Consider the following 18,171-nt stretch of genomic DNA (forward strand, 5'->3'; position numbering starts at 1 on the left):
TCTGCTTGTGAGCTGCGCAGAGCAGCCTCCCATCGCTCCTGTGATTCCATCCCTTGGAAAGGAGGTTTCGGTTTGTTTGGGCAAGCCTGATATGTGCATTTAAAATCCGCTCTGGTGCTCGAGCATAAGTGACAGGTTGGAGATTTTTCCCCTCTATGTATCTATTACACTCCACTGCATGAAAAAAAAAATAGAACAGTTAAAATGCTTCAAAAGGGTGGAAATTTGGGCTGGTTGGTGCATGATCTATTCATCACCAATATAACAGAAGCTATTCATCTCCAATATAATGATAGAACAGGTCGCAAAATGTTGATTAAATTGGAGTCATTGCAAGTGCCTGTGCATAAAATTTAAGCCCCCTGAAAAATTATATTGGGTGCCATGTGCAACCAGAAAAGAAAGGTACGGAAAGCCTGCACACACCACTGTGAAGGAGAGAGGCTGCCATTGAGCAGGAAACCCTGTGTTATCCAGCCGGCATTGTGTCAAAAAGCAAGCTTCACGCGTGGATATCCGCTGTGAAAGTCACTGAAAAGAGGATTTGTAATCTGAATCAAACGTCAGCACATGTCTGAAGATACTTCTCGTTATAAAATAATAGACGTTACGTACAGAAAATTAATAAATTTCTGTCTGCCTTGAAAGCCATGACCCTTGGATCGCCAGCCAGGCACGCTACCAACTAGGCCGTGCAGGCACATTGACTTTGCTGAGGTACAGGGGGGGGGGGGGGGGGGGCAGAGTGATGTGTGGGTGCTGTTGGCTTAATTTGAAGCCTAGCAATGTAATAACTGCAGTGAACTAGAGATGTGCCAATTAGTGAGAAACTAATTACAGTAACATTACGTAGGTGAACTGCAGTGTGGAAGAGTTCAAAGACAAGAACTGGGAACCTGTGTTGAGGCAATTGTGATAAATGTGTGTACACGAATGAAGAACAGTGACTGTGTGTGTGAAGAGAAACCGTTGCAGGGAGCCATAAACACTGTCGTGTCATACCCGTGAATGCTGAGCTTAAGTGTGCCCCTACATTTTTGGGGAGCAAGACAAGTTGCATTGCCTCTTAGGTGTTGCAATTTGCTTAAAAAAGGTGGTGTCTTTTACATGCGCAGTGAAAAGTTTGTGGAAGCCATTATTGGCAAAATAATGTATATTTTAATCACTGAACTTCACGCATCTTAGAATTCATTATGCAGCTTAACTGCGAATCATTACCTAGTGCAACAATACATATTGACGAATATGCCTCATCTACAAAGATAAGAATTTTTTTGGGACAGACCCGTCTTTCATAAACGTTCGACAGTGGTGTACATGCACATTAGTGTAGCCTAGTTTGCAAACTGAAGTAGCCAGCTGAAGTAGGCACCTTTGCTAAACGAAAAATGGCAGCACGGACACTGATACGGTCCAGTCACACTAAGGGTGCAGAGGGTAAACAGATTGTCTAGGATTTGTCTTAAAATGACCAAACAGCAACCCCAACTTATATGAATCAAAGTGCAAGGGGATGAGTCAATGAAAATGGAATCTAACACAGTTTCACTGGGAGGACAGGTGTGCAGTGACCTTCCATTCAAGGTTGCATTCAAGGTTGATAGCCCAGCACAGAAAACGATCCCGGACATCAAATCCTGGAAAGAGAAAAAGATTCCGGACCTGGGAAGACCGCCTGTGTAACCCAGAAAGATCAATAGCATTTACTACTACTACTACTAATATGATAAATTTCCAGCTGAATTATTGAACCGGATCATGCCCTTCCAGCTACAAAATGCCATTTGGAGTTCCAGAAGAGGGCAAATACGGGCTGGTTGGTACATGTTTTACGAATAGGAAGAACAGCGCAGTGAAAGACGACACAAGAGAAGGACAAAACACCAGCGCTTGGAGCTTCATTATTGAAACACAAATTATGTCCAGCTGCATAATTTATACCTCCAGTTACCTTCAACTGAATTAATGTACAATTTGTAGGTTTTCATCAGGGGTACAAATTTCAGCTAGAAGATGGGAATGAGTGCACGTGTCAGAACGCTGGCCAGGCCTTGCATTTTCATCTGGGAAATTTACCGTGAAACAATTGCGTGACTTTTCCTTCAGGAAAAATAGTTCACTGCTGTATAGCTATGTGCAGCATGTGAAAGAAGCACTCGAAAGCAAGCAGACAGAGGCAACCAAATGCCATGAGGCAAAGAATGTTGCGATCTTATCACACAAACAGTGCCACACAAGACGTGTTGCACCCTGAAGAAGAGATGTTGTAAATAACTAGACACAGTGACCATGCTGTATGTTGAGCATGTTGTGGACTGCTGGCTCTCAACAAACACCAAAACAAACAGAAAAGCACTGGTGAAAGCATGTGTTGTCAACACCCTGGTGCTAGAAGGAAAACATTTTGGTGCCTTCCTGTCCTTCGCTGAACTTAAGCACCAAATAAAATGTGCGTTGTGTACAAGCAGAACACATAGGGAGGCATCACACGAAGGGACGACGCTTCTTCACAGTCACCGAAGCATGTGTTGAACCACACACTCAGCAAGTTGGCTGACGGTAGGCAGAAAACACTTGGGTCACTTCCTGACTCACAAAAAACTGCAGCACCAGACAAAAATGATTTCTACTGTTATGGATACCCCCAATATGGTCCTATTTAAAGAACAGCACCAAAATGATGAAGACTTCACTAGCTTCCTAGCAGCATGCTATCAAACTTGAAGCAGAGCAAATGTACGCTGATTACTTGTGGCATAGCTACACGTGACAACCATGGCATTGAGTGCGATTACCGCACGCAGCTGCTGATCATGCACTTCCGGTCTGTCGGGTAGAATCCAAATGGTGCTGTGTCCTCCTCCTTGTTGTAGATGTTGGTGCTCCTGCTGTTATCACCACTTGCCAGTGGTGTCATGGTCTTGTAGCTGAGTGTGGATGAATATGTTGTGTTTCACAGTGCAAACCCCGCCGACCTTCGCAGAAAACTCTAGACCATGCCGTACGATGACCATGACACCTTTGCAGACACCTCATGTAATCGTTCAGGAGCCCAGTATGACCACCCAGCTAGGCAGCCAGTCCAGACGAGGGGTGAGCAAACATGAATCTGGCATCCCGCCTCCCGAGCACACGAGAACCCACGGTGAGAGTGGTCCGCCACATCTGCATAAGATGCACACCATCACCTGCACACTAATCAACACTGTGCACTGAAATCTCCCAACAAGCTAGACATTGCGTTTCTAAATATGTGAACTTGTTGAAGCCACAAGTTCAACTATAGTCTAGTTTTACAAACAAATGTGAAATACCCTCACTGCAAAAGCTATTATTAGTATCAAAACGAACTGTTTCTATATAGCTAGAGGTACTTGATGGCAGACTTCCCAAACTGATGCACACAAATAATTATTATAGTCTTTTTATTCTCAAGAAAACCGCTACAGAATGCACTGCAAGGAAGAGCACAAGTTTAACTGTTTATGACTACCTTGAGTTTTTTAGTATATGCATGCTTTTGCATTTTGCACCAATCGAAATGAGGCTACCTTGACATTGTGGTCACTAAGAGAAATTCAAAGCCACAGAACAACACTGCGTGTCACGCACACCTATCTCCGCTGTCACCTGAAAAGTACAGACATGATTAATTTACATTATTTTCATATGTGGTTCTATTTACACTGTTCTTTCTTGCTCAATAAACTATATATAAATGCAATCAGATATCATTAGCCGTACGCAATCTTACTGCAGGCAAACATGTTATCCCTTCATGCTTGCCCCAACACACTAAGCACGTGCTCACCAGTTTGACGATTTCCAGGCGGGCAGCACATGAAGAGAGATTGCACACAAACGGGTAATGAATGGATGCCCACAGACTTCGTGTGAGCTGGAACCTTCAATGGCAGGAACACACCTGTAAATAAAATGTACAAGAGTCATACATATTTGTTTTCCGCGCGCCCTAAGAGAAATGATTTTTTGCACCCTCCTACGGTCATTTCCCCGTGACTGCTGTGTAACTGATGATGTAACACTGTAATAAAAATTTCAGCTTGAATAGAGAAATCACTTTTGTGCGCTTCACTAATAATGCTTAAGCCAGGATATAGTATTCTTTCAGAGTTTCACGCAATTTTTTTTCCACACTTAAGGAAATGACGCCTTCCAGCTGATTTCACCTATGCTGACTTTCACATTCATCAACACCAAAAACAAAGAAATCGACCAACGTACTAGCATGCTAAACTTTGTTTTCTCAACTTGAGCCGTGTGCAAAAACTGAAAACAGTATGATGAAAAAAGAAACACGAAATGCCGAATAAAAACGCAGCATGCATCCTGCATTTGTTTGTCATTTCCAGCATGCATGCAAAAGGAATGAGAATGACGCTACACACACACGGGTGTCTCGTCGAGAAGCCCGACACATTCCTGGAGTTTGTTGCTCGGCCGCGCGAACACCTATCGTGTCATCCGCTCATCACGCGCGCAAAGCCCATCCTTTCAGCGACGTTTCACAGCTGGCGATCGCCCCTCGGAGATCGACATTTCGGCACTGCTTCTAGCCGTAATGCATCCTTGCAGAGCCACCCCACCATATGCCTCGTCAGGTGATTGCACAGACGAGCTGTAGTCAGAGACAACTCGAAAGCATCGCGGTGACCTCGAAACTCGCTCACCTTTCCCACTTCTAGGGTTTAACAAACGACGAATGAATGCAACGAGCAGCAAATCGCAGCGCCGGCACCATGGCTGGCACCGTCATTCGAGCAATTTTCGCGCTACACTAACCGTACGGACGGATGATTTCTCACTGCGAGCGAAGGGTTGGCAACGGGAGAGCAGTTAGCGCCCCTATGCGGCTGTACGCTTAAGCCTTCGCTATTAACGCTCTCAAGGGTTGCTTATTTCAGATGTGCTCTTACAACGCCATATCATTACTTTGTGGAATCAAAACAAGACTTTTGTAAGCTTAGTTTTGTCTTCAAATAAATACCCGTTAAAATGCGGCTACCTAACGCCGTATAAATCAGCATTTCACTAACTCATTTGCATGATTCGGGTACCTTTCGCCGGGCGAAATGATGGCGGCGAATTTCAGCCATTTTTTGCAATGGCGGCACAACGTGAACGTGAGGAAACGTCATTCTGACATGACTCCAAAATGTGCGCCTATCACGTGCTTTACGTGATATTGTTCCAACCAATCAGATTTTAGGAAGTTGCCATTTCCGGTGTGCAGCTATTTTCTCCAAATTGGCATGTTTAGCGCAAGTGCTCTCGCACGGACCACTTGTAGCTTCTTTTACCTTCACAATCACATATATGCACCAGCCAGGCACCAAGAATGGCGCTGCGAAAAAGCATTTTCAATGCCACGTCAAATCGACGTCACCGCGAAAAGTGCCCCTGTAACCGACCCTGATTGACACGCCCACTGACGGCGATTGACACTTCTGACAGCCAATCAGAGAGGCAATATGGCACCGACAGGCGAATGTGAATATCGAGAATCGGGCCCCAGCTGGGGGTTATGACATCACTCTGCGAATGCGTACAGCTGGAGGAGTGGTGATGCCACGGCTCAGCGCGCAGCCACGCTGACCTCGCGAAGCGGGTGGCGTAGAGCAGCTGTCGCTGCAAAAAGGCAAAAAAAATTACTGATGAAAAGAAAAAATGCACAGGACAAGCGAAAATATTTATTTTTGTAGGTAAGCCCACAAGTAATCCGCGACAGTGTCTAAAGTAACAAGCTTGCCGCAATCACTCGCAGGTCAGGATATGGAGAAACCATACGCTGTGCTTTTCGCAGGGCTGAACAACCCGAAGGCTGCCAGGATTTTTGGTCATTATTGCGGTGTTCGTGTCTGCCAAGCCAGGTATGTGAAACTTAATACTGCTCGGCAATCCTGTCGGCATTTGATTTTCTGAGATTGTGGAAAATATTTTTTCTATTGTTTACAAGTGGCTTTAAAGAAGGAGGCCCCGAAGTAGAATTGCCCCGTGGGCTTCCCGTTAAAAAGTGCGTTGTGCCTTTAGACCAACGGACAATTTAAGTGTACACTTAAGAAATAATGGAATGTTAACAAGGTTGATGAATACAAAAGCAGACCAATAGCAGAATAGCATGCAACTTTAACAAGCCACTCATACGCCCAAAGAAAAGTTATGTTTTGAATAAGCTTTTCTAGCAAGTGTAGTGTGAGGCGTTGTTGAAAGGAATATTTTTGTCCAGATGATTTATTGAATATGAGCAGTGTATTAAAAAATGGCACTGCAGCAAGCAGTACCATGTGTTTATTCTAGTTGAAAGTAGATTAAAGCTATTGTATATTGTTCTTTTGAAATGAAATATAGCCAAGGGGCTCTTGCCTATGGTTTTCTTGCGAGGGCAAGAAATAAGCAAACCTAATCCGATTTTTAGTAGAGTTAATAACGAAAAAATATTAAGGCCACAAAGCCAATTCACTGAAATTCATGAAAGCAGAGGAGAAAGTGATCTTGATCAATGGGAAAACTGCTCTCTAAACATTTATAACTCAAAAATAATTCATAAAAACCACGAAAAACAATGAACTGCCGGCGATCGGATCCGAAGCCAGTGTCTCCGCATGCCGCGTGCAGGGCTCTGCGAAGTAAGCTAGAACGGGAGCTCTGTACCACTCCTATGGAACTTGGGTTGAATGTAACCTTACCATGGATAGCTGGATGGATGGAACATAGGAGAGCCGCCTTTGAAACGAAGTGTAGGATGTTTTCGCCAGGCTCTGCTTTTCTTCTTTATTTTTGTTTTCCTCTGTTATAAACTCATTATTAATTCGCATTTTTCCTCCAATCGATTTGTAGACCTATATTAAAACCTTATATCAACTCTCAGCTTTTGAGCCACCAATCATCCAATCGCTTTTTCCTAACTTCCACGCAGGTGCATTTAACTGACCATTGTTACGCCTATCTCTAAACCCGACGGCCTCAGGAAGAGTGACTCTGCGCGCACCGACATCCAGATGGATTCGATCACATTGGTGAGGCGCTGATTTGTCTCTACGCATTTACCACAGGCAACCCAAGTGTTCCATGCTTCGTTAAATTTACTTCTATAGCAGAGCTTTGTAAGACACCCTGACCTGGCTTCGAAGAATAGGGCACTGCCTCTGGAGTTATCATAGCACGATTTCTTCCTGATCTGCCTTTTCGGTATCGACATAGTTCTGCGGTATCATTGTTTTGCTTTCAATTGATCCTGCTTTTGCATCCCCCGTTTTTTACCATTTATTTAATGCTCTTTCTTTCTGCGTGCTCGTGTCCTGCATACTTACTGCTTACTTTCCGAGTTGTTTTCCGCCATTCGAGTCAGCACTGTTTCTGCGTAATTCTTTAAATACCTTAGCTGCCCACCTTTTATTGAGCAATTTCCTCAGGCGTTCTTCATGTAATATTCCTTGCACACTGCTTCCCGTGCTTCGGAAAATGCCCACCCCATATCACACTGTACTGACTAGTTCGTGGTTTTGCTGTGGGCATTTAGTGATAACTTGGGAGCCATGGAAATATTCACCGCGCCATTCTTAACCGTAGCGGCGGGTAATGTAAAGTCCTCTTTTACTTCTATCTACCAGCATTCGCATAATCGGCGTCGAAATGGTAGAAATGAATTCAAACATTCTTGATTCATACGGGCAGCGAAGCAGCACAAAGAGAAGGAACAACACCCTCTTCTTCTTGTCTCACTTCCAGAAATACTAGAGCACAGCTTTGAATCCCTCACCGGAGTCGAAAAAACGATCGACGAGCGGCACTCTATACCTGCTGGCAACCTTCTTCATCTTATTCGACGCATTGTGTAGGCAGGGGACAACTTCCGGTCGCAGGTTTCTCTCCCTCTCCTTCGTCTCGGGGTTCGCTGTGCGTGCGTTCACTTTTTTCAGGCTAGCTTCTATACACCCCGCATATATATATACCCCGCATACCTTTCCTGCTAACTCATCTAAGCCGTAGTACCACAGGAACCTTCGTACGCTGAAGAACAAAAAAACGACGCTTCAAAGCAGCTAAACGGCTGAGAACAAGCGCGTCATAGGAAAAGCATAGAAACGCTGATAAGAAATTCTGCGCGGCCGCACAGAAAGCTAGACATAAGTTCATGGCTCACGCTCTGCAATCCCTCTTTAATCACTATCCTAAAAAATTTTAGAAAACATTATCGCCTTCAAAACTTCTTCAGATTTTACGTTGATTGATGAGGCTGGATATCTCATTGCTCAAGACGAATGCCCTCAGACGTTGAATAACTTTTTCCCCAATATGATGAAGAAAGAAGACCATTCCAATATTTAATCGGCACCAGAATATGACTATGACTACATGAGCCCAATAGACGTTACTGTTAATGGCGTTGCGACTTTCATTAATAATCTTAAATTAAATGCTTCATGTGGTGTTGATGGGATTAATTTAAAATTTTGAAGCATAACGCGGCTAAATCAAGCGTCATAATCACTCCTACACATCGGCAATCACTTTCAACAGGAGAGATACCACACGAGTGGAAAATTATAAAAGTTTTACATGTATATCTTACAAACTTCTCGAACACATCATTGCATCTAACACGGCCCTACATTTAGAAGGCAATGGTTTCTTCTTTTCAATAAAACCCGGTTACAGAAAAGGGTTATGATGTGAGACACAACTACTCGAGTTTACTAATAAGTTGCTTCAAGGTATGGACAACCTTCTTCAAATCAACTGTATATCCCTCGACTATGCTAAAGCCTTCCACTGCGTTCCACACTGTCGTTTAACAGCGAAACTCTCATCCTTGCGCGTCGATTCATTAACAATTTCTTGGATAAGAAACCTTTTTCATTTTATTTCAATCAATCAATCAATCAATCAATCACCTTTATTTTCTTTGAGAAGGAGGAGCACGGGACTAAAAGCTCGTAAAGCTTGACGAGGTCCCGTCCCCATACTAGTCAGCAAACAGCAAGATGACGGCCAGTCATACATCAAGATTACAAAACAGACAAGTATCAAAGAGTATGCAACAATGCACACTGAAAGTGATAAACTCAAAACAAACTAAAACAAAAATGCCGGTGCAAATAATTAACAGTATAAACAGATGCTGTCGCGAACAAAATCGAATTCTTATTTTAGTCCTGCAAAAAAAAACAAGTTGGCAAAAGCGTTTGACGATATCGTTTTGGTCACAGGTATGATCAAACTCCACTCCGTTTAGCAAATTTAGCAGTGAGGGAAACGTGTAAGATAAAGATTGTTCATCGAAGGATGGCGTAGGGGTGGGCACGGACCACATTTCTTTTTATCTGGTTTGACGATCACTTGTGTTTACCTGCAGTCTTGCAAGACGAATTGCATAATCCATTAGAAATTTGACCAAAGGTAAACAATGATCTCCTAGTGACAATAATTGAACCTCTTTGATTGATGTAACATCAGGCATACCGCAAGGTAGTGTAATAGGCCCGTTACTGTTTCTTATTTCCACCAATGACCTAATTTCAGGCATTCCCTCAGCACTCAGAATGGTTGCTGACGATTGCGTTATTTATCGCAAAATCCGATCTGTTAATGACTACATCGCCCTTCATGAAGATCTACACCGCATTAATAAATGGTGCTCATCATGGCAAATGTCCTTTAACATTGACAAAGGCCAATTAATGATATTTAGCCATAAATGGTCTAACTATCTTGTCACCTAACTCGCTCCATACACTCTTGTGTCGTCATACAAATAACTTGGCGTCCACTTTTTACCTAATCTCACATGAAAAATCCCAAATAGAAAGAGTTACGGCCAAAGCTAACGGTACATGAGATTACTTAAAACGTAACCTCAGAGGTTCACCTTCTTCCACACGGCAGATCGCATATTAAACATTTATCCGCCCTCAGCTTAAATACGCATCTTCCATTTGGTCACCCCGCCAACCCAAATTAATTCATTCCTTAGAGCATGTACACAATCGTGCCGCTTGCTTCATGGCTCGAAACTATTGCCGACATTCCAGCATAACTAACAATAAGGTATCGTTACCCCTTCCAACCTAATAACCTTGTAGAACAATTGCACTTATCAGCCTCTTCCATAAAATTGTTTACAGCCATCATTCCTTCAGACTATCTCTTATAAAGCCGGCACGCGCATCTTACCGATTACATAATCCTCTTCGTTTTAAACGCATTTCGGGAAGGACCTCCGCATTCAACTCATCAGCCCTAACCCGTGCAATCATTTATTGGAATAGACTTCCTGACAATACTGTTCACGTCTGGGATTTTGCTATTTTCAAAGAAAAAATATGAGCCTTTACTTCTGAAGTGAGTTTTTGTCTGAAGTGTGTTGTGTAGTGTGTTTGTCAATTTAGTTCTATTTTCTGGTTGGTTGCTTTTTATTTTCCAACAACGGTAAAATAACCATCTTCTACTTGCTTCTGTTTCGCCGCCTGGTTATGTAAGCTCCCTCACAATTTACACCAGACGATGCCCATGAGGTATTTGAAGAAACAAATAAATATTGCTAAATCGCGAAAGCAAACTTATGTAGTTATCGGAATGTAAAGCTCGATCATTTAAAAAGAGAAACAAAAAGGAGACGCGCACGGCGATGTAAAAGCTATATGGCACTACGCGTCTGCTTTTTGTTGCTATTTTGCTGTTCTCTCTGCATCCTTTTGTTTTATACAGAATACATCACACCATGGTTCTCATTCGGAGCGGAGTCAACCCCTTTTGTTCCAGACAGAGAGGGTTCATTCACATTGTAAACGATGTCACAGCATCCGATTCTTCTTGCACCTCACGTCCAGGATTCTCGGACAGCAACTGTAATTATGAGGCAACTGCAGAGTATTGTGACATAAGGTTATCGAAATATTGCAGGAAATGGTTCATTCTTCCGATGCGCAGCAATATTTTTTCTTTAAAGTTTTGTGCATTGCTTGCGTCGAGTAGCTACAGCTGGCATTTAAAAGCAATGCGGAACATGAGAAGCTGGGCTAAATGGTACGTATTCATGGCTACAAAGCTAAAAAAAAAACGAAGAGGCCGAGAAGAAGACGACCACCCAACACAAGCGTTCGTGCAGGGCTGTCTCTTTCTTATCTGCCATCTTCGTCTTTTTTGCGCTGGACACGTTTTTGATGATGGCGCGAACGTTAATAGGGAACAGAATGCATACCTCTCGGGGGAGAAACCTGCGGATATATCGATTGTCGTTGTGAAAGCTTCGAATATATATGAAAACTGTGTTCATAAACAATATCCCTTTCAATAATGCGCATATTCGGAACTTTTAGGAATGGCATATCTTCCTTCGGGTCCCCCTAATTGAGTGGAGACACTTAATGATAAACATTTAATGAGCAAAAAAAAGCCACTCTTTTTTTAGTGACACATTATTCAGCATCTATTCGATAAAAGCAAAACATTCGAGAGGCATAAAAACAATGCATTTTTGCTTACTCGTGCTCATGTATGTTGCACTACTCCGGTCATCCAGTCTTTCAAAACCATGTGCACTGCGTGAAGCCGCTGCTGATTTGTGGGATGACTGCAGGTCCCCTCAATTCTCTGGAATAGCGTTTATGGTTTTCGTTAACTCTTAACTCTCTCTTCTTGCACGGCATAAGAAAAAATATAAATCCCTGTTATATTTAAATGCAACGTCGCTGATGTCCCAAGCAGTTATCTCTAACACCGGAACTTGTCCATGGCGTCGAAGGGCAGCTACTGCACCTTTGATTGCCATTATTCTTAGTGGAACGTAACATTGTAACGTCTGTAAGTAAAATGATACGGGAAAACACTGTGCTTTTGGAAAGATGCAGTATCACTGGCACGCATGCGAAGCACGTCTTGGTTAAGTGAATATTTTCTGCAGGCAACCAAAATGTCCTCGAGATAGCTATTCGATGCTCAGCTTCCCTTTCCCTTACTACTGCGGATGTTGGCGCAAGTCTGCCATTGTCTGGAGCTTGAGCTGTGGTGCAGCCGCGAGCACTGAGTGGCAGTTAGTGGGTGTCATTAGCATTATAGCACTTGTTCTTTAAATAAATGAAGCAGCTGTCCTAAATTTACAATCGCCAAAAGGAATGCTCTCTTCATGTACTGTGGTAATTTGCAAGCAATCTTAGTACTTATGTTCATATAAAAACATGGTAGAGGTAACAAACCATGCCTTCTATAGCAGCTTTTAATTTCCCTCAGAGTGCTTGCTCTATCCGTGGCATGTGAGGTCAGAGCTTACTTTAGTAGTAATCTCTCTTTAAAATACTTATACTTTCATGCCACACTGTCGCGATATCCGCTCCGCTTAGACTTCATGGCTGTCACAGAAGTGGCGGCAGCCTGTAAATTACTTTTGTTTGTATAAAACTGATGCGTCCGCGTTTCTTTGTATGTGTCTCGGGAAGAGCAAGAATGCATGCACGCTTTTTTCAGTTATGTAGACAACCCCTCGCGTTGCGAAAGCGGAGGCGGCTGAAACTCGTCCCCGATACTGCCGGTCTAGAGCTGACCATTAGCGGGAAAGAAGTTGCGGCCTACGTGACTGGCTTTTTGGTTGTGTTTTACTTTTTTGCCTTTCCAAGGTCACCGAATCGAGAGTCGAAGCCTGGGGCTTCTTTTTAGTTGTGCGTTAATTTTTTCCTCCTCCAAGATGGCGGCCATGCAGAGTCAAAGTGTAGGTGCCTACGTGCTCTCGTTGCGCTTTTTTGTGTTTTGTTTTTTTCGACGCCGACGCTGTGGCGCCGCGAGTGCTCGCTCGCTAGCGCCCGAGAGCTTTAAAAGGGGGCCGTATGGAAACGAACTTCAGTCCGCTCGTCGGTGGAAACGCTGCCGCCGCGAACTCCCGGGTCTCCGAGCCGCCGCACCGCATCCTCAAAACCGCAAGCTGCCCTGGACGGACGTCGCCTTCGGGGGCCGCACTGACTGCGTGTTTGGGATGGACTGCAGCCGCGCTTCCCGGTTTACTGTATGTTTGTTCACCTCCTGACTTTTGATCGACTGTATCTAATTGGCCTCTCACTTGTGTTCTGACCTGTGTAGAAATATTCAATGTATAACTTAATTCAGTGTGCTTACTGTTATGTGCTTTCCGCAATTGTTTTGTAGACTGTAAATTATGTGTCTGTAAAAGCTGCCGCATTGTTCAATCGAAACTATAAACGTTGTTTTGTTGTTGTTACCTCTTAGCACGCCTCGGTCTCAGTCACTACGTTTGCTTACCGGCTACGCCGGGCATCAAACGGCCACCCCCTCATTGTCCGGACTCGGTGATGATGTCGACTAGTCGCCGAACCCGTGACAATTAACTGGCGTCCGCGACAGGACGTTTGATGCGAAGAGAACGTGGTGAACTGAGAAGGAGACTTGTTGAGGTGTTGAACTGTGCCGACTTTAGAGAGGTGTCGTGTATCAACAGGATTTGCTTTGTGCTGAGCTTGTAGCTGTGTTATTGAAACTGTGCTTGGAGATAGAAGCATGGATTTGGAGAGGTTGATAGCTATGGGTAGCCAGTTGGGGCTGAAAAGCACTGAGCTCAGAAAATGGGTCGAAGATAAGCAGCGCGAAGAGCGGGCGTTTGCCCGAGAGAGAGCGGAGCAGGAGCGCGCGGCCGCGAAGGCAGCTGACGAACGTCAGATAGAGATTCTGCGTTTAAAAATAGAGAGTCTGCGACTAAAGAAAGAGGCTAGAGAGGAAGAGCGGGAAAGCCAGCCAACAGAACGTGTGTGCGACGCGATCTGCCGCGTCACCGAATCGGACAGCGAGGGAGCCATTCCTGTTCCGACGCTTGAACAGTCAGAAGCCGAGGGAGATGTGAAGCTTTCTGATGATTTGACGGCGGATCCACGGAGACAGCTCCGAGAAGTGATTTCAGAACACTCTCGCATCTTCTCCGACGTCCCGGGCAAGACGGACTGGGCCGAGTGCCGGTTAGACCTCACTACCCGCACTCCGGTCCAGGTAAGACAATACCCACTTCCGTTTTCGACGAGAGAAGCCGTAGGAAGAGAGATTCAGCATATGGAGCGACTGGGAACAATCGAGAAGACCCAGTCACCCTACAATTCACCGGTCCTCTTGGTGAAGAAACCTGAAGGCACGAACCGGCGTTGCATTGATTTCCGACGCCTGAACGACGTCCTGGTTGCCGATTCGGAGCCAATGCCCACAGCGGACGCGGTCTTCGCTGCAGCCGGAGAGAAGAAATGCTTCTCAAAGGTAGACTTTGCCAAACGATATTTGCAAATCCCATTGACTGAGGAGTCCAAGCCCAAAACGGCGTTTTCAACTACATCGGGTCTCTTTCAATTCCGTTTTGTGCCGTTCGGCATGAAAACTGCCCCGGCAGTATTTTCCAGATTGATGCAACGAGTGGTGGAGGGAATTCCCGGAGTGCAGCACTATTATGATGATGTCCTCGTTGTCAGTGCTACGTGGAAGGAACATCTTTCTTGGCTGAGGCAGCTGTTTGCGAGAATCGTGATGGCCGGCCTGACAGTACGACCAAGCAAATGCGAATTCGGGATGCAAAGCATCGAGTTCCTCGGGCATCGCATTGGCAGAGGTGAGCTGGCACCACTCGGTAAAACGCTCGACAAGATACAGGCGGCGCCAACTCCTCGAACAAAGCGTCAGGTACGCGCTTTCCTTGGCTTGTCGGGGTATTACCGCGACTTCATCCCCGACTACGCAAGAATAAGCGAGCCCCTCACCCAGCTGACGAGAAAAGGAGAGAGGAACGTCGTAAGGTGGACGCCGGCCCATCAGGAAGCCTTCGAAGAGCTCAAGCGACGAGTCTCAAGCCCTCCGATACTACGGCTGCCAGACTTCTCCAAACAGTTTGTGCTGCGCACGGACGCCTCTGATACCAGCCTTGGCGCGGTACTAATGCAGCGGCACGACGGAACGCTTCACCCGGTGGCATACGCGAGCAGAAAATTGCTCCCCAGGGAAGCAGCTTACAGCACAATCGAGAGGGAGTGCTTAGCATTAGTTTGGGGAATACAGAAGTTTTCCACCTACCTGTATGGTGTACCGTTCTTAGTTCAGACGGACCACCAACCACTGAGCTACATCCAAAGAGCCAAACAGCTAAACAGCAGAGTCCTGCGCTGGAGCTTGCTGCTCCAAGTATATCAGTTTACCGTCGAGCATATAAAGGGCAAGGACAATGTCGGTGCTGATTTTCTTAGCAGGCTGTAGATTTGTCGCGCGGTTAATTTTCGCTATTAATTTATTCAAGTGTTATGGTGCATGTATACACGGTGCCTTGTAGTGTGTGCGTGCTAGATTTATATAAGAGGTTCTGTTACGCGCTGTATATCTGTGCACAGGTCTGCTCGCCGACTTCTGTGGGTCTAGAATATTATCGGATAATATTCCGAAAGTGGGGGGCCGTGTCACAGAAGTGGCGGCAGCCTGTAAATTACTTTTGTTTGTATAAAACTGATGCGTCCGCGTTTCTTTGTATGTGTCTCGGGAAGAGCAAGAATGCATGCACGCTTTTTTCAGTTATGTAGACAACCCCTCGCGTTGCGAAAGCGGAGGCGGCTGAAACTCGTCCCCGATACTGCCGGTCTAGAGCTGACCATTAGCGGGAAAGAAGTTGCGGGCTACGTGACTGGCTTTTTGGTTGTGTTTTACTTTTTTGCCTTTCCAAGGTCACCGAATCGAGAGTCGAAGCCTGGGGCTTCTTTTTAGTTGTGCGTTAATTTTTTCCTCCTCCAAGATGGCGGCCATGCAGAGTCAAAGTGTAGGTGCCTACGTGCTCTCGTTGCGCTTTTTTGTGTTTTGTTTTTTTCGACGCCGACGCTGTGGCGCCGCGAGTGCTCGCTCGCTAGCGCCCGAGAGCTTTAAAAGGGGGCCGTATGGAAACGAACTTCAGTCCGCTCGTCGGTGGAAACGCTGCCGCCGCGAACTCCCGGGTCTCCGAGCCGCCGCACCGCATCCTCAAAACCGCAAGCTGCCCTGGACGGACGTCGCCTTCGGGGGCCGCACTGACTGCGTGTTTGGGATGGACTGCAGCCGCGCTTCCCGGTTTACTGTATGTTTGTTCACCTCCTGACTTTTGATCGACTGTATCTAATTGGCCTCTCACTTGTGTTCTGACCTGTGTAGAAATATTCAATGTATAACTTAATTCAGTGTGCTTACTGTTATGTGCTTTCCGCAATTGTTTTGTAGACTGTAAATTATGTGTCTGTAAAAGCTGCCGCATTGTTCAATCGAAACTATAAACGTTGTTTTGTTGTTGTTACCTCTTAGCACGCCTCGGTCTCAGTCACTACGTTTGCTTACCGGCTACGCCGGGCATCAAACGGCCACCCCCTCATTGTCCGGACTCGGTGATGATGTCGACTAGTCGCCGAACCCGTGACAATGGCCTTAGCTTAAAGGCAAAACATCATGCCTCAATTAGTCCTCAGTGAAGCCTGTGGTACTAAAGCATTTCCCGTAATGCATTTCTATTTAATCGATGTTTACCTTGAACTGCCTAATAAAGGCCTAATCACACTTCTCTAGAGCGCTATGTACTGCGGCACCAATAATAGTGAATTCTTTTGTGCAGCTGCTCTCTTAAAGGTATTGTGCTCGTGGCTTTTGTGTTTTGCGATGAAGGCTGGTTCAATCTAAAAGCTTTTCCATAAAAGGCGCTATAAGTAGTAGTAGGATACCTTTATTCGACCGTAACTTACAGGCCGAGCATGTCGACCGCCTGGGCGACCAGAAGTCGCTGTTCTTCCTCCCCTTCAGCGCCAAGGCAGTCGAGCCAGGTGGTGATGAATAGAGAAAGGGAGGGGGGAAGGAACCAGACTGCTGAGCAGCAGGGCAATAGAAGAGGTAATGGGCCAGGTCCGCATAGATACAGGGGCAGTTCGGACAGGAAGTGTCCGATCGATTGTGACAGAGGAAGTGGCGGGACAGGGTGATTGCTGCATTCATCTGGATGCGCCAAAGAATCGCCTTCTTCGGCACATCCAGATGAATGCAGCCTCTTACACCGTGAATGATGGATGAGGGGGAGGGAAAAGGCGTTTGTCAAGGCAAATCTCGAGGTAGACCTCTTTTATGGTGCGGCGAAGGGTGAGTCTCCCACTTTCCTCCGAGGGCTTGGGCCAGGGGATCAGCGGTGCCCGGAAAAGTTTGTCGCAGGTGAGCTGATGGGCCAGCTCTTTCCTGTCGATCTCTGAATATCCAGGTACCCAGCGGAGGAAAACGATGTAGGGCTACAGTGCGGAGACCGCTCGTTGGACCTCCTGTTGGAGAGAAGGGTTAGAGTGCGTCTCTGTATGTGGTGTATAGCGGCTTGCGAGTCTGAACAGTGTGTACTCTTGGAGGTAGGGAAGGAGGGCAAATGACAGGAGGGCATGCGCAATGGCAAGGACCTCGAGGAACAATGCGTCCGGAGGGCATAGATACGGCCCGCTGGTGTGGGTTTCAGGAGTGGGGAGGTGGGGATGGTACATGGCGTAGCCGCAGGAACCTCGAGGAATTACACTTAGAAGAGCAGAAAGCTGGGCGAGTCGGTTGATATGGATACTGAAAAAATTTCAGCAGAAAATTTGTCAAGGTGGATCAAGGCAGGTTCGAGGCCCAAACTCCGGGAAACAAACCGGCGAAGGGTCGCCGTTATACCGTACGTGCACAGGTTGGCTCATGGGCTGAAGAACGTAGCCGGACGTTACGACGTTCATGTTGTGTTTTCCGCCCCTAGAAAGTTGGCTTCAATCTGTTCCCAGGTGAGCAGCCGGAAAGAAGGAGGCGGCAGAGGGAAAGGAAGAAAAAATGAGTGCAGTATCAAGCACACAGCCCCGTTCGTTCCGTGTGCCAGGGGAGGTGTGTATAAGCTGCCGCTATCCTGTGGTTCCTGTGGTGGCCAAACAGGGCGAAGCGTCAAGGAAAGATTAGGTGAACACCGATGATTACTTAGGGGAGATTCCCTTGACAACCTCCCGAAAAATTGCCGGACTTGTGCCAGGGGAGGTGTGTATAAGCTGCCGCTATCCTGTGGTTCCTGTGGTGGCCAAACAGGGCGAAGCGTCAAGGAAAGATTACGTGAACACCGATGATTACTTAGGGGAGATTCCCTTGACAACCTCCCGAAAAATTGCCGGACTTGTAATG

At 45.9% G+C, this 18,171-nt stretch overlaps 1 long non-coding RNA gene across 1 annotated transcript; it reads left to right on the plus strand.

Annotated features, from left to right (window-relative positions):
- Nucleotides 1-12,778: 12,778 nt before the first annotated feature.
- Nucleotides 12,779-16,308, plus strand: LOC149326554 (uncharacterized). Its single transcript, XR_016286165.1, has 2 exons — nt 12,779-13,083; nt 15,981-16,308. It is a non-coding gene; the product is annotated as an uncharacterized LOC149326554 (long non-coding RNA).
- The last annotated feature ends 1,863 nt before the right edge of the window (nt 16,309-18,171 follow it).

This window comes from Amblyomma mixtum, chromosome 10 (assembly GCF_055824585.1).
Source record: "Amblyomma mixtum isolate Tamu chromosome 10, ASM5582458v1, whole genome shotgun sequence".
Lineage (NCBI taxonomy): Eukaryota > Metazoa > Arthropoda > Arachnida > Ixodida > Ixodidae > Amblyomma > Amblyomma mixtum.